Genomic DNA, 14006 nt, shown 5'->3' on the forward strand with positions numbered 1-14006 from the left:
GCTCTTTTTTGAGTGGAATGGAAGCCAAGAAGTATTTAGAACAGAGGTGTGATATCGCCTGATATTATATTTTAAAGGGATAATTTTGGCTGCTATGTTGAGTTAGACTATAGGAAGGAAAGAAGAGAAAGCAAAACAATTACTTGAGAATATCCAGCCAGGAGAGAATATTGGCTTGGGCCAAAATAAAATCAATGGAAATGATAAAGAGTCCTTAGATTTAGAATATATTTTAAGGTAGGATTTGGTCCTAGATATGGTCAATGTTTTTAGACTTGAGAATTTAGAGGGTAAATTAGTCATTCACTAAGAAGGAGAGGACTAAAACAATTCCATTTGGAGTGGGGTGAGCAGACGTGTATTAATCAGGGTTCTCCAGAGAAACAGAATCAATAGAATATAGATATAGGTATATGAAGAGATTTAGTATAAGGTATTTGCTCATGCGATCGTGAAAGCCAAAAAGTCCTACCATCTGCTGTCTGCAAGCTAGAAATGCAGTGGTGGAGATTCCTATCTGCATCTGAAGCCCTGAGAATTGGCAGTGTTAAGGAGAGAAGATTGATGTCTCAGCCCGTAGAGTAAGGCAGAGAGCCAATGCAACCATTCTCTGCATTTTTGTTCTATTTAGTTGCTCAACAGATTGGATGAAGACCACTCACATTGGGAAAAATCATCTGTTTTGCCTACCAACTCAGATGCTAATCTCTTATCAGAAACATCCTCCCAAACACAACCAAAAATAATATTTAACCAACTATCAAGTGGCTCATGGCCCAATCAAATTGGCATGTAAAACTAACCATCAAAGATGGTAGATCAAAGTTTACTTTAGAACACAACGTTTCAGATGCTTATCAGATAATCAAATGGGTTAAAGATGTATCTTCATTCTTTTATTCTATTTTTATCTTTATTATTCTTAAATAAAAGAATCCCTTGATTCTTTTATTTAAGGATATTAATTAAAATCATGAGGCTGGATGGCATTACCAAGGGAGTATGTGAGAAAGAAGAGTAGAGTTGTGAGGATTGAATATTCCAACTCAGTATTCCAATACTTATAGTTTGAGAGTTCAGGTAAAAGTAAGGGGAATTCAGTGAGTTGGGAGTGACCCAAAGTATGTGGTGATCTAGAAATGAAGTGTGAAAGATATATTGAGGAAGAAGGCTGACATTCAGGTCAAGAAAAATCAAGACTTGAAACTGATTATTGGGTTCAACAAAGAAAAGGGATTTGGTTCCTTGAAAAGAGCAGTGTTTATAGAGTAGTGGGTAGAAGAAAACCCTGACTGAGGAGTGTCCCTGACAAAAGCTGGACATAATCAGAGACAGCAGGTATACACACCGATTTAATTATTATTCTCTAAAAAGTGACAAAGAAATGAAAAGTGATCAGAGAAGAATGAGGGGCACTTAGTTTTTACTTTGCTTGTTTAAAGATGGAAGAAATCACAAAGGCTTATCAACTAGTGCAATCTAGTAGGAAGGGGGAAACTTGAATCAGGAGAGCAGAAAATATTTAGATGGATGTCTTGAGTCAGGGAGATGGGAGAAGAATAGATCAATTACACAAATGGACATTTCATCCTCACTAGATGCCTAGTCAGTTCAACCCTGGAGATAGAAAGCATAATATATGGGTGCAGACATAGATAGATGCAGTGATGAGTGTTTATAGACATTGTCTGCTAATTTGCATTATTTTCACAGGGTATTAGAGTGAGAGATAATTGGTTAAGGGTGAGGATGGAAGAACTAGAAGTTTACAAAAGAGAAGGTATTAAAAACTGTTCATGAGAGTGATCATGGATGAACCAGGGCAACAGAAGAGGCTGGCTCTGAAGTGCTGAGGGTTCACGTGAGATTAAAGGTCATGAATGTAAAGTGAGACCAGTCAGCCTGGTTTTATGTATGTTGCTCCAACTGCATTTTCTGTATAGATGCAGAGACAGTGAAGGTGGAGAGTAATATTTAAGCAGTTTTAACATGTTTCCCAGAAAGTATAATAAAGTGAGATGGGTAAGAAAGTGAAGAATATGTGTGAAGGAAATATTTGATCCCACATGATAGGATCTAACCTGGGTAAGAAAGCAACTTAAGATAGGAAAGGATGATGAAAGAGGGTGAACAAGTGGCAGAATCCATAGATTATACCAATGAGATTGAAGACTTGTTGAATTGGAGATATTAAGAAATATGAGATGAAAAGACATGAAAAGGTATTTTTCTTTTTGTTCTTAAGACAGAGTCTTACTCAGTTTCCCAGTCTGGCGTGAGTGCAGTGGCACGATCATAGCTCACTGCAGACTTGACCTCCTGGGATCAAATGATCCTCCTGCCTCAGCCTTGTGAGTAGCTTGAACTACAGGCATGTGCCACCATACCTGGGAATTTTTAATTTTTGTAGAGACAGGGTGTCATTCTGTTGCTTAGACTGGTCTCAAACTCCAGTCCTCAAGCAGTCCTCCCACGTTGGCCTCTCACAATGCTGGGATTGTAGGTGCAGGCCACCACACACAGCCAAATGAAGAGATGTTGGAAAAGTGGGATGCTTAAAATTAAGGCTATAAATGCGTTGCCTTTTGATAATGATGTCAACTATGTTATGAAATGAACAACTGTGCTAGGGTGAAGGACAAGATCATTGGAGTAGGGTTAGGGAAAGAATTCTGTGACTAGGTTATTCAAAGTTTCGTTGAAATGGATATTGAAATCACAAAGGACCATAACTGAGAAGGACAAAAATATTGGGGTCAGTGGCTGACTACAAAAAAGAAGTGTGGTTTATGGTATGTTTATATCACATGATAATCAAAATTAAGTGGTTACAGAAAGAAGGGAGGAAAGGGGGCCTGGACGTAACTGTAGTGGGCAAAGGCATCTACCCCATCCCAAGGTCAGTGCTCTAAGAAGTGTGAGAAATAAAACAGCCAGCACTAGAGAGGACAACAGGGCAAACAGGAAAACCATGGAAAAAGTGAAGAAAGCATTCAGAAACAAGCTTGAAGATATAAGAGATAAAATCTCACAATATAACTCTTATAAGCTCTTAAGTAACTGTGAATTCTGGAAGGCAGGATTAAAGGTAACAGTGGGATGGAGTGAGACAAGGGAGAATCCTTGAGTTAGACAGCTCGGTATGAAACCTGGTATTCCTGGCGTCAACTGATATAAACAGAGATAAAAGAAAAAAACGGATCAATCTAGACATGGCTGGGATTTGGGACAGGTGAGGCTGAAGCACTGACTTCAGGGGCGATATTTAAAGTTGTGCCAAATTCCAAAATCCATGATAAACAAATGACCATGAGCAAGCAATGAGTTTTTGAAAAAGAAAAAAAAAGATCAGAATTTTAAGTAAAAGCAGAATCAGTATTACCGACTTTTCCTTTTGTTCCAGACTCCGGTGTGGATGGGCATGGCACTGTTATTAATCCATATATTTTTGCAATAATTCTGATTTTTTAAAAAACATTGCGTTAAAATAATATTGATCTTGATTGCTGAGATTTACTAGTGCCTCCTTAAGTTTTTACCCTTGAGGTCTTGCCTCTGTGACCTGGTTCTAGTCCTTCCGGGAGGGTAGAAAATGGTGCGGAAGGCCTGTGAGTGCTTTACCAGTAGGGAATAGCAGAGCACACTGAGTCCTGGAGTTCTGCTAAGCATGTGGTGGTGGTCATTGTTCTCAGCTGGAATCCTCAGATCTTTCTCTTATTTCTTGACCACAAAACGTCAAGGCCAGCGGAGGACCCATCCCACCACCACTGCAAATTCATTTATCTTCTTTGGTAATTAAGCTCTGAGGCCTTGAATCAGAGGACGTGATGTATTTGGTATGCCCTGAAGAATTAGATGCTGCTTGATTGTCCAGAGAAAACAGAGAAAGAGCATGGGCGATGGCCAAAATCTATGCCACTGTTTTTCATAAATGTGAGTCATTGCTTATAAGAAGGACTGAAAGCATTCTCAGGAAAATATAATTGCAAATGTGTTCATCTCAAACTTGAATTTTCTAAATTTGATCTTCTAATTTCCCATCCTCACCCCAAACTCCTGCTCCTGGAGTCTTCCTCATCTCCATAAATAGCAACTCCCTCCTTTAAGATCTTTAGGACACAGTCTGTGCTGGACTGATTCTCTAGGGACTATGGGGCAATTAAGATATAACAGGTATACAAATGAATAGAACATTTGAACAAGATAGTGTATTTATTTGTGGCAGAAATAATACATGATTAATACATAAATGCTCTCATGGGAAAGCTTATAATTGAGTAGAGTTGATAAGAAAAGGCATAAAATCTATCTCCATCTCATTCCAAAAAGATATCAATCTCTCTAAACAGATTGATGCAATAAAACTAGTTTTAAAAACCTAGTGAAGATTGAGAGATGTTAAAGTAAAATGAGGGAAAGGAAAATGAAGTTGTGAAGTTAGGAGTATACCAAAGTTATACCAAAGGTCAAGAAGCTTTTTTGGAGATAAGTGGCAAATTTGACTCTGAGCTTGCTGATAATATAAAGTGTAAAGTTTATTGGAACATTCAGTTTATCATTCTCCTAAGAATTTAAAATAGTAATGATAGTAATAACCTTTCTTTAAAGAAGAAAATCTGCTCTTGACAGTGAGGCCTGAGGAATTTCATCCCATGAGACCTTATAAAGGGGGAAAAGTTTGACTGTAATAAATCAACTTTTTACCAACAGTCCTGAAGTACATTTAGCAATGTTTCAACAGTCTATTCCAGGAAGTTCCATGATGAAGGACAATGACTGTTACAACAGTAGAACTCAATGAAAGCCCAAACATTGTGTTCCAAGACCATAATGATTTAATCTCATAAATTACAATAAGATTGAAATTTAAAGTAGCTAAAATAGCAACTGCTTTCTCCTTTTGAAGATTTAGAAAACATTGTTGAAACCCAGTGTTTCACAAATAAATTAACTCTGAAAACTTTTTGAACACTGATGTGGTTCAAAACCTCATCTTGCATTATAATCTCCAGGTGTTTAGGGAGAGACCTGGTAAGAAGTGATTGGATTATGGGGCGGTTTTCCCCATGCTGTTCTCATAATAGTGAATTCTTATGAGAACTGGCGGTAATAAATGGCAGTTTTTCACATGCTGACACATCCTCTCTCTGCCACCATGTACGATGTGTCTGCTTCCTTCCATAGTAATTGTAAGTTTCCTGAGGCCTTACTGAACTTTAAATCAATTAAAGCTCTTTTCTTTATAAATTTTCCAGTCTCAGATATCTCTTTATAGCAGTGTGAGAATGGACTAATATAAACACCTTAACTCTTTTTACCTTTTCTTTTTATTTTTTGTGGGTATACCATGATTCAGGAAACCTAGTTTGTTCTAATGCTATACACACACATACACACACACACAAACACATGAAGACACACGCATACACACACTTTATATAAGCTTGTATATATTATATATACATACAAAATAAGCTAAAGAGACAGAATTCTCCAGACAGCCTTCCACAAATAATCTTCTGATAATTATTTTCTAGACAACCTTTAGAACAATTTTCTTACAACCAATCTTTTGTAACTATTTGGTAACAAAAATTCTGAGATTATAACCTGAAAAATATTCGGACTACCATATTCTATATACTAACTTAATATAAATACTTTTATTTGAGAGGAAGTATAGCTGGGGACAGATTTGATAGTGTCTTACAACCAGTTAAAGAATATAACCAGGGCTTATGCATAAACAAATGGTCATGCCACTTCATAATAATTAAAATATAATGAGTTAGGAGTGCTATCTTCAAGAGTAAAAGACTTTTTACAAAAGTATAATTTAAAAAATAGTCATATATAGATGGTCCCCACATTATAATAGTTTGACATAATTTTTCAACTTTACAATGTTGCAAAAGCCATATGCATTCAGTAGAAACTATACTTTGAATTTCGATTCAAAATTCTTTATAAGTCAATTATAAAATATGCTTTATGTTAGATGATTGTGCTAACTGTAGGCTAATCTAAGTGTTCTGAGCACATGTAAGGTAGGCTAGGCTAAGCTATAATGTTGAGAAGCTTAAGTATTTTAAATGCATTTGCAACTTGAAAATTTTCAGCTTACAATAAGGTTATCCAACCCACTCTCACACCACGCAGCACCTATCAAGGTGCTCACATCAAGAAGCACTTTTGAGGAAATGTTCATGTCTGTGGCTTAAGGAATAAATCTTTATGAATCTTTTAAAAGTTTGTTATTTTTATTTCATTTTATTTTATTTCATTTTATTTTTGAGACAAAGTCTCACTCTGTCACCCAGGCTGGAGTGCAGTGGTGAGATCTCAGCTCACTACAACCTCTGCCTCCTGGGTTCAAGAGATTCTCGTGCCTCGGCCTCCTGAGTAGCTGGGATTACAGGAGCCTGCCACCACACCCAGCTAATTTTTGTGATTTTAGTAGAGACAGGGTTTCACTATGTTACCCAGGCTGGTCTTGAACTCCTGACCTCAGGTGACCCACCCACCTCGGCCTCCCAAAGTGCTCGTATTACAGGTGTGAGCCACCACGCCCAGCCTATTTTTATTTTCTAAGATATAAAATTAACAATTTTAATGTACTTAGTAACAAGGTGATCTCCAACAGCTTGAACAAACAAGTAAGCTAGTAAAATAACTCAAAGAATCTAAAACCTCACAATTTGACTGCCAAGCAGCAAGTAACAGGCACTACTCATCAAAAACAAAGAAAAAGAAACATTTAACTTTATTCACTTTTCTGTCCATATGACACGTTAGGTGAATGTAAAATAGATAGGAATGAGTAGGGAACAGTTCATGATCTCTTTACTGAAAAATCAATGAGGCGAGAGCAGACAAGTTAGTACTTACCATTGTGCACCTGCTCTTCTTAGACAAAATTAAACATTGAACAGCATTAACCTGCACTACCTACCTCAGCTCTTGCCATCTCTTTCGGCTCTTGCCACTTCCTAAGACTCTGCTTCCCAAACACAAACACAGCGGCTTTTCCTTTCACTCATCTCTTCTAGACTCTTACATAGTTTTGAGCCATGCCACATGACTGAACTAGCATTATGCAACTGCTACCACTAAAATCTCTGGAAATGCGTGTTAAGGATGCAAGAAAGATGTGGAGAAATTTGTAATGATTGTGATGGATGTTAGCAATTGATGCTCTTTGCTTAATATTCAAAACCCAGAAGATAAAGGGGGATTATTGAAAAGATATTCAATCTACTTCTAAAAAAAATTCTTTGTTTCTACTCAATACACCAAGCCAGTCATTTAAGAGTGCTAATTAAAAACAAAGTGTTTGACATATAGCCCAGGTCTCATCAAATCATTCTTGGGAGTTTACCAAAATGACCAAATACCTGCGTGCTTTTTGAGAATTACTAGTGACCCGAAGAGGTATTTGAGGAGAGTTTGCAAACACAGGGTCTATAATCTATGAATCCTCATTTCCTTCTTCCCTATCCAGCTTCCATGCACTGTTTTATAGCAGCAATTTTTAATGTGCTTACAGGTCTCCTCCCTGTCATTAGCCTTTGTGACCAGATCCCCTTTATTCTTCTACTTATTCATAAACCATGAGTCCCTCTCTTCAGAAGCCTTCAGTCAGAGCCATAAAAAGTACTTTTCAACACTGTCTTTAACCATCCTATAGGCTGAGTTCTTAAGTTTAAAAATAGTCACAGTGGAAGTATAAACTTTTAAATTTCTCCTTCTCATGAGTTTGTTGTTGTTGCTTCCCACTGCTTCTCATTTAAAGATATTAATCATGAGAAGAGTAATAGAAATGTAAATTGTTATGACAGTTGGATTGCCAGAGGATACTTATTCTTACAAAACTTGAATTATGCCAGGTACCCACTAATTTTAAACTATATCCTTTTTTCCCGTAATTAAAATGTTCATATGGCATAGACACAAGAAATCAATCATATGGTCTACCTTTCTTGCTTATCGGAAAGAAACAATAATAATTAAAGAATGCCTTCAGCATTTTGTATGACAGGTATTTCCAAATTTATGACTGTAAAATAATGATCTCCCTTTTGGACAAGATCAGGCTTTGCTATTGTGGTAATAATAAAAGCGTGATGAATATCAGAATAAGAGAAAGCCTTCCTAATGCTTCAAAAAATAGTTTTCCAACAACTTCTATCTTCCTAGAAGGAGCACAGCATATGAAAAACTGTATTTAAGTGGAACCTAATCATCCGTGAGAACCAAGATCAAATGCTGAAGATGGGTAGAGCAAAATAATTCAGACTTATTCAAGGAAGATGCTCCAAAGTTTGAACTGACTGCATAAAAGCTCTAAGGGGAGATATGAAATAGTCTTGGCAAAGCAGAAACTTCAGACAGGGAGGTATAATTGCTCAGAGTTTCTTTCATCATGCCAAGATGTCCTGTATTTATGTCTTTTTAAACAGTATTGGAACTTTGGCAGAATGCTGGGAGGGACTAGATACCTGCAGAATGCCACATACTCTACATGTAGGGCTCAACTGAAAAGAACACTGAAAAATAAAGGCAAGAGTATTGCTGTGTCAGAATTAAAGGGGAAAGCAACACAGCAGCTGGCAGCAGAGGTCCATTGGGAAGTATCTTTCTTATCCTCAAAATTAGCTGTTCTAGGAACCCATGAACAATTACAGAAAATGTCCAAGCATGTGACTTCCCTCTTTTCTCCCGTGCCTTGCTCTTACAATGGTGCAGGGTGGCCCCTGAGAAGAGTTAATTCACACAGTCAAGAACAATAATGGGAAAAATAATTCTACCCTTCACACATGTCTGAAAGTTCATCTTACTCCTCAACACCCTCCTGGCACAAGCTGGGGCCAAGAGCTGTTCATTCTATTCATTTTTTCCCCTTTAACAAAGAAGCAACATTCTCTGAGTACAGAGGGCAGAGGAATTCCTTGCCCCTTTTATCCTTTCTTTTTCTGTTGGAGCCTGAGTTCTTGTTTATAAGCTTACATTTATAAGCTCAGCTCCAAAGATGGGTTTCTTTCAGGTATTTGGCAGACTGCTTTCCTTTAATCTTTCACTTTTTTAGAGTCATTTCAAAAGCAGCAGAAAGAAAAGTCAAAGGCAGTTGAAAAGAGGCTGCTATCCACTAGCTGGAGATATCTTCATGTTTTCTGAAAAACACAGACATGGGTGGCTTCCTGTGAATAGTTCAACAGAAGAAAAGGCAGGCTCTTTCTTCTCAGCTCATCCCCACAACACACCCATCACAGACGTCAGTGAATCAAGTCATCCAATCTCACTTGATGCAGATTCTACTTTTAATCCTGTAAGTCCAAAACGGTTTTTTCTCAACAAAGTTTATCTAAGAAAGCCCAGGTCCAGTCTGCACCTAGAGGCCTTAGGAAATCTGTAAGGAATGAGGCTGCAATAGGTAATTTATTTGGCCCTCTAAGGTTAAGTTTACAGAGTAGATAGAAGACTATCACAGTAAGACAATCCGTTCAGTATCCCATGATGAATCAGATTTTGATGTTTAGAAAAATACAATCATATCATAGAGGATACAGAAGAATTGAAGAAAACTGATTACTGGAGTTCTTGCAAATTTACAAAGATGACCAAAAGAAAAGAAAAAAAAAACCCTGGCAATAATGGTGAAAAATGCCATTCAAAAAGTAACTATCTCTGATGAAATCGTTTATTGCTTGCCTTAAGAGAAATTTTCTAAGTAAGAAATTTTTCCAAGTGGAGAATGCAATAGTGGCAGTGACATTATTTGCAAATCATTGTAATGTGATTCTACAGGCATATTATCACATTCCAAAGCAATTTCCGAATGTACCCAGCAATAGATTAAATTATGACAAGAAACAGAACTGCAGTGGTGACAGAGTAAAAAATTATAAATAGAACTTAATATAGATCGTGCATAATTTCAGTAGATATAGATGTGTAGATATATTATTCTGAGTTTAAACTTGATTATGCTATCTTTAGTCTTAGTCTTTACACATACTGGATGCATCACTTAATTGTAGTGCTGAAGTTATTACTACACATATGTAATGTAGTTTTCTGTTATAGTTGATGTAACATGACCAGTTCCATATCTAGAGCTACTTTAATAATCAATTCTATCTCATCTTCAAAATTATTTTTCTTCTGAGAAAATAAAGGCTATTTAGACCAGGGGCTGACTCTCAGTTAAATGAGTCCCTATAACATTTCCTACACTTTAGAAAATGTTTCTCCAATCACCTACCCACATACCATCAAGCACGAACATTATGATAAACTTCATGTGCAAACCTCTATCAATAAGTTTTTAAGCCATAATATGTTCAACAAAAATTAATAGAGTCTAAGTCTAAGTAAAGTTTGGTTTCCATGAGAGACAGCAAGACATGGGACTAAGGAGTCAGTGTTCTGGGAGTCTATGGTGGTAACGGACTCGACGTGATAAATCAGATAGCCACATTGCTGCCATGACGCAGACATTGTCTATTGCCTACACAACTTTCCCCCTTTTTTTTCCTTCTAACTGAACCCCATTTTGTTTACTCTCTTTCAAATAGCTATGATTTTCAGGGAGCCGCTTTCAACAATTATTGGAGAAGAGTGAATCTCTTGACTTGCCTGAGTCTATTGCAGAGGTCTCATTCCCCTTTCCGGGAAATGGGTTCAGGCATGAGCATAGGATAAAATTCTGCGATTTTTTTTTTCTCTTTTTACAACCTATGGATGCTAATTTCTGCCTGTGATGCCTGGGAATTTGATAGCCAGCAAGGCTTTCAAGGGATGGTTGCATTTGAAATCAAAGGTGTGATAGGCTCTCTAAGAAAACATATCCAGAAAAGGGCTTCCTATATTTTGACAATTAACAAAGACAAAAGAAAGAAAGAAGCTTTAAGTTTATAATAGTAAGAGGAGAATAAGCCAACAGATACCACCTTCAGCAGATTTTTTTTTTTATTTGGATGCAGTTCACTTAGCTGTGTCTTTGGTATTTCCCTCAATGTAAGCCAGAACTAGGAAGAAACGTAATTTTCAACAACTGCAGACATTTTGATGCAGTCATATGACATTACTCAGAATGCCAAATCTAATGAATGAACGATGTCTCCTACAATGCCATGTTAGGGAGGACTCTGAGGCCTAGCCACTGTCTGCTTGAAAGATTGGTGCTGAGGGATGGATGTCTGCCTGGAGCCCAGTGTTGAAGAATGAGCTAGCATGCCAAGTATTTGTCATCTTTAGTTTTGTTGATTTAATTAAACTGTGTAATATATGTATATTGTGCATCTATTGAATCTAAAAGTATCTAGTAACAATTAATATTACCAGGTTAAATTTCTGCTCATTATTTATTTATATAATCAGTAAATATGTTGGGATGAAGAAGAAATAACCAATTATTTATAATGCACAGCAAGAAGTGATAAGTGGCAAGTACTAGAACAAAGAAATGAAAAACATACATCATTCCCTAATTAAAATTAAGGAGTTTGCAACTTTCTCCCTGAGATTTGATAGTTGACTCCTCAAGGTATCTTCAGCATTTTAAACTCATTTGCCTTTTAAAACCAGATAATGTTGCAATTACACCTATGCCTAACGCATAGTCAAGAGAAAGTGAAAAAGGAAAAGGAGGACATAGAAGAAAGTTTCCAGAAGAAAATTTGGGAAAACTGAATGCAGAGACAAGAAAATAGGCTGGATGCAATGGCCCATGCCAGTAATCTTAGCATTTTGGAAGGATGAGGTGGGCTGATCTCCTGAGCTCAGGAGTTTGAGACCAGCCTGGGCAACAGGCGAAACCCTGTATCTACTAAAATGCAAAAATTAGCAGGGCATGGTGGTTGAGTGCCTATAGTCGCAGCTACTTTGGGGGCTGAGACAGGAGGATCACTTGAACCCAGACGTTGAGGCTGCAGTGAACCAAGATGGCACCACTGCACTGCAGGTTGGGTGACAAAGTGAGACCTTGTCTTTAAGAAAAAAAAAAAAAAGGGAGAGAGAGACAAGAAAGAGAGATTGTGGGGAATAATCACCAACATTTCTTCATGTGCCATTCAACAGCCACCCAGGCAGTCTCATACTGGCCTTACCAGTGTTAATTAGTATGATGTTTGTCTTCTGGACACCTCCTGAATTCCTGATATTTTTGAAATAAAATAGGACTGCACCAAAAAAATCTCACTTAACCTAACCTATATTTCCAGTATTATTGTTACTGAAGCCCATTTTCAAATCCAAACATAAAGCAACTTCTAGTGTAATGAGAGAATCGCTAATGTTTCTAATAACTCACATACAAAAGATTAATTCTGGAAATGGTGATATGCCCAGTTTGATGTAGAGTTTCACCATGAGATAGTATCATCTATCAGTTTTAAAACAAAGTAGTTTTTTTAAGCTATAATATTTTAATCACTGAAATAAACATGACAGAAGTTTAAAAGAATTTTTTAAAGTATCTTCTTTACACTTTTCTAAACTGTCATAAAGTTAGTTTTCAGTAGAGTATAATAGAAGAAAAAATATCAGATAGTCTTTACTTTGTAGCACTTTTATTACTTCTATGCATATGCATTTGTATATTGAGTCATGTTGATTTCATAGTATTTTTTTTATCAGCTGTGTTCAAAAAAGTTTGAAAACCACTAAGTTACACTAACTAAACAAACTTCCATACTGCTATTGATCTATTCAATTTTTTAATGGAATCACCACTAATGATGATGTGTCTATATAGGGATGTAGGGGATGATTGAGAACAATGATGATATATTAAGTCTAATGTAATGGATTTTTGTTAATGTTGCATCCATACACTTTTAATTTTCTCAGACAAAAATCTCAAATATAAAACAGAAAAAAAGCCTACACAAAATTGCCCATTTGGAGAAGGGATCTGCTCCCTGCTCCTAGCCACCTCTTTAGAGTCTCCATGGAGAAAGTATTCACAATGTGTGTGTCGGATCTCAGCTCGTCCTCCACAGGGATGTCTGTCATCTTCAATAAGTTCTTCAGCTTCTCTGGACTCGATTGTTCCATCTGTAGAATGTAGGATTTATAACCCCATTATTTTCACAAACAAATTGGGAGCACAAATTACATGATGGATTTTGTCTCCCAAGTTCCTAAGTTGTTTCTCTGCTATTGTTTGGTGCCAACTCAATGTTTTTCAATCATCACAAAGGGTCTTAAAAATGTATCAAATAAATTTCGAATAACTGACACCTTTAGGTACCCGCAGCCCTTTCTCAAGATGGCTGAAGGCTGTTAATGTTATCAACCTTTTATAAAGCCTGACTCAGAGACCCAGGAAGAACAGATGTCCTGTCTCTAGCCAGTGTCTCATCCCCAATGGAATTCTGTTATTTTAGCCTAATTCTTTTGGATCAATGCCTATGTTGCATTAAAATATAAAAAATCAAATGAAAATATTGCAAAGGAGAGTAAATCAAATCAAAATTACCAAAAATTTAACCTAGGAACTTTTCTATGAAGACTTTTTTTTTTTCCAGAGTACAGAAGTACCCCTAAGGGTACTATATGCCTAAAGATAAAATAATAATACCTCTGAGTTAAATCAAAAAGGAAAAGGATAAATCAAGCATCAAAGAAACTTTGTCTACCACTATGAATGATAATTCATTTATTTTGATAACAATACCTTACATTTGCATTCTGCTTGGTAGTTTACAAAACTATAATACATCCTATGTTACACTGACTCAACCCCTGTAATATCCATGTGAAATATTTAGATAAAGCTCTACAAATTATTTTTCCTAAAATGGCTAAGTAAAGTGAATCTAAGGAAAGGTTGAGTAAATGTCCTAATTTCAAAAGTTAGTAAGTAGTAAAAATATAACCTGGGAAAAGAACCTAGGCCTTTCATGCTCTTTTAGGTCTATGTGCCTTCTCATTTTTCATATAAAAAAAAGTCAGTCTTGAGTGAAACAAACGTATGAGGTATCTCAACCCTAATCACCAGAAAC

This window comes from Saimiri boliviensis, chromosome 1, assembly GCF_048565385.1.
Source record: "Saimiri boliviensis isolate mSaiBol1 chromosome 1, mSaiBol1.pri, whole genome shotgun sequence".
NCBI lineage: Eukaryota > Metazoa > Chordata > Mammalia > Primates > Cebidae > Saimiri > Saimiri boliviensis.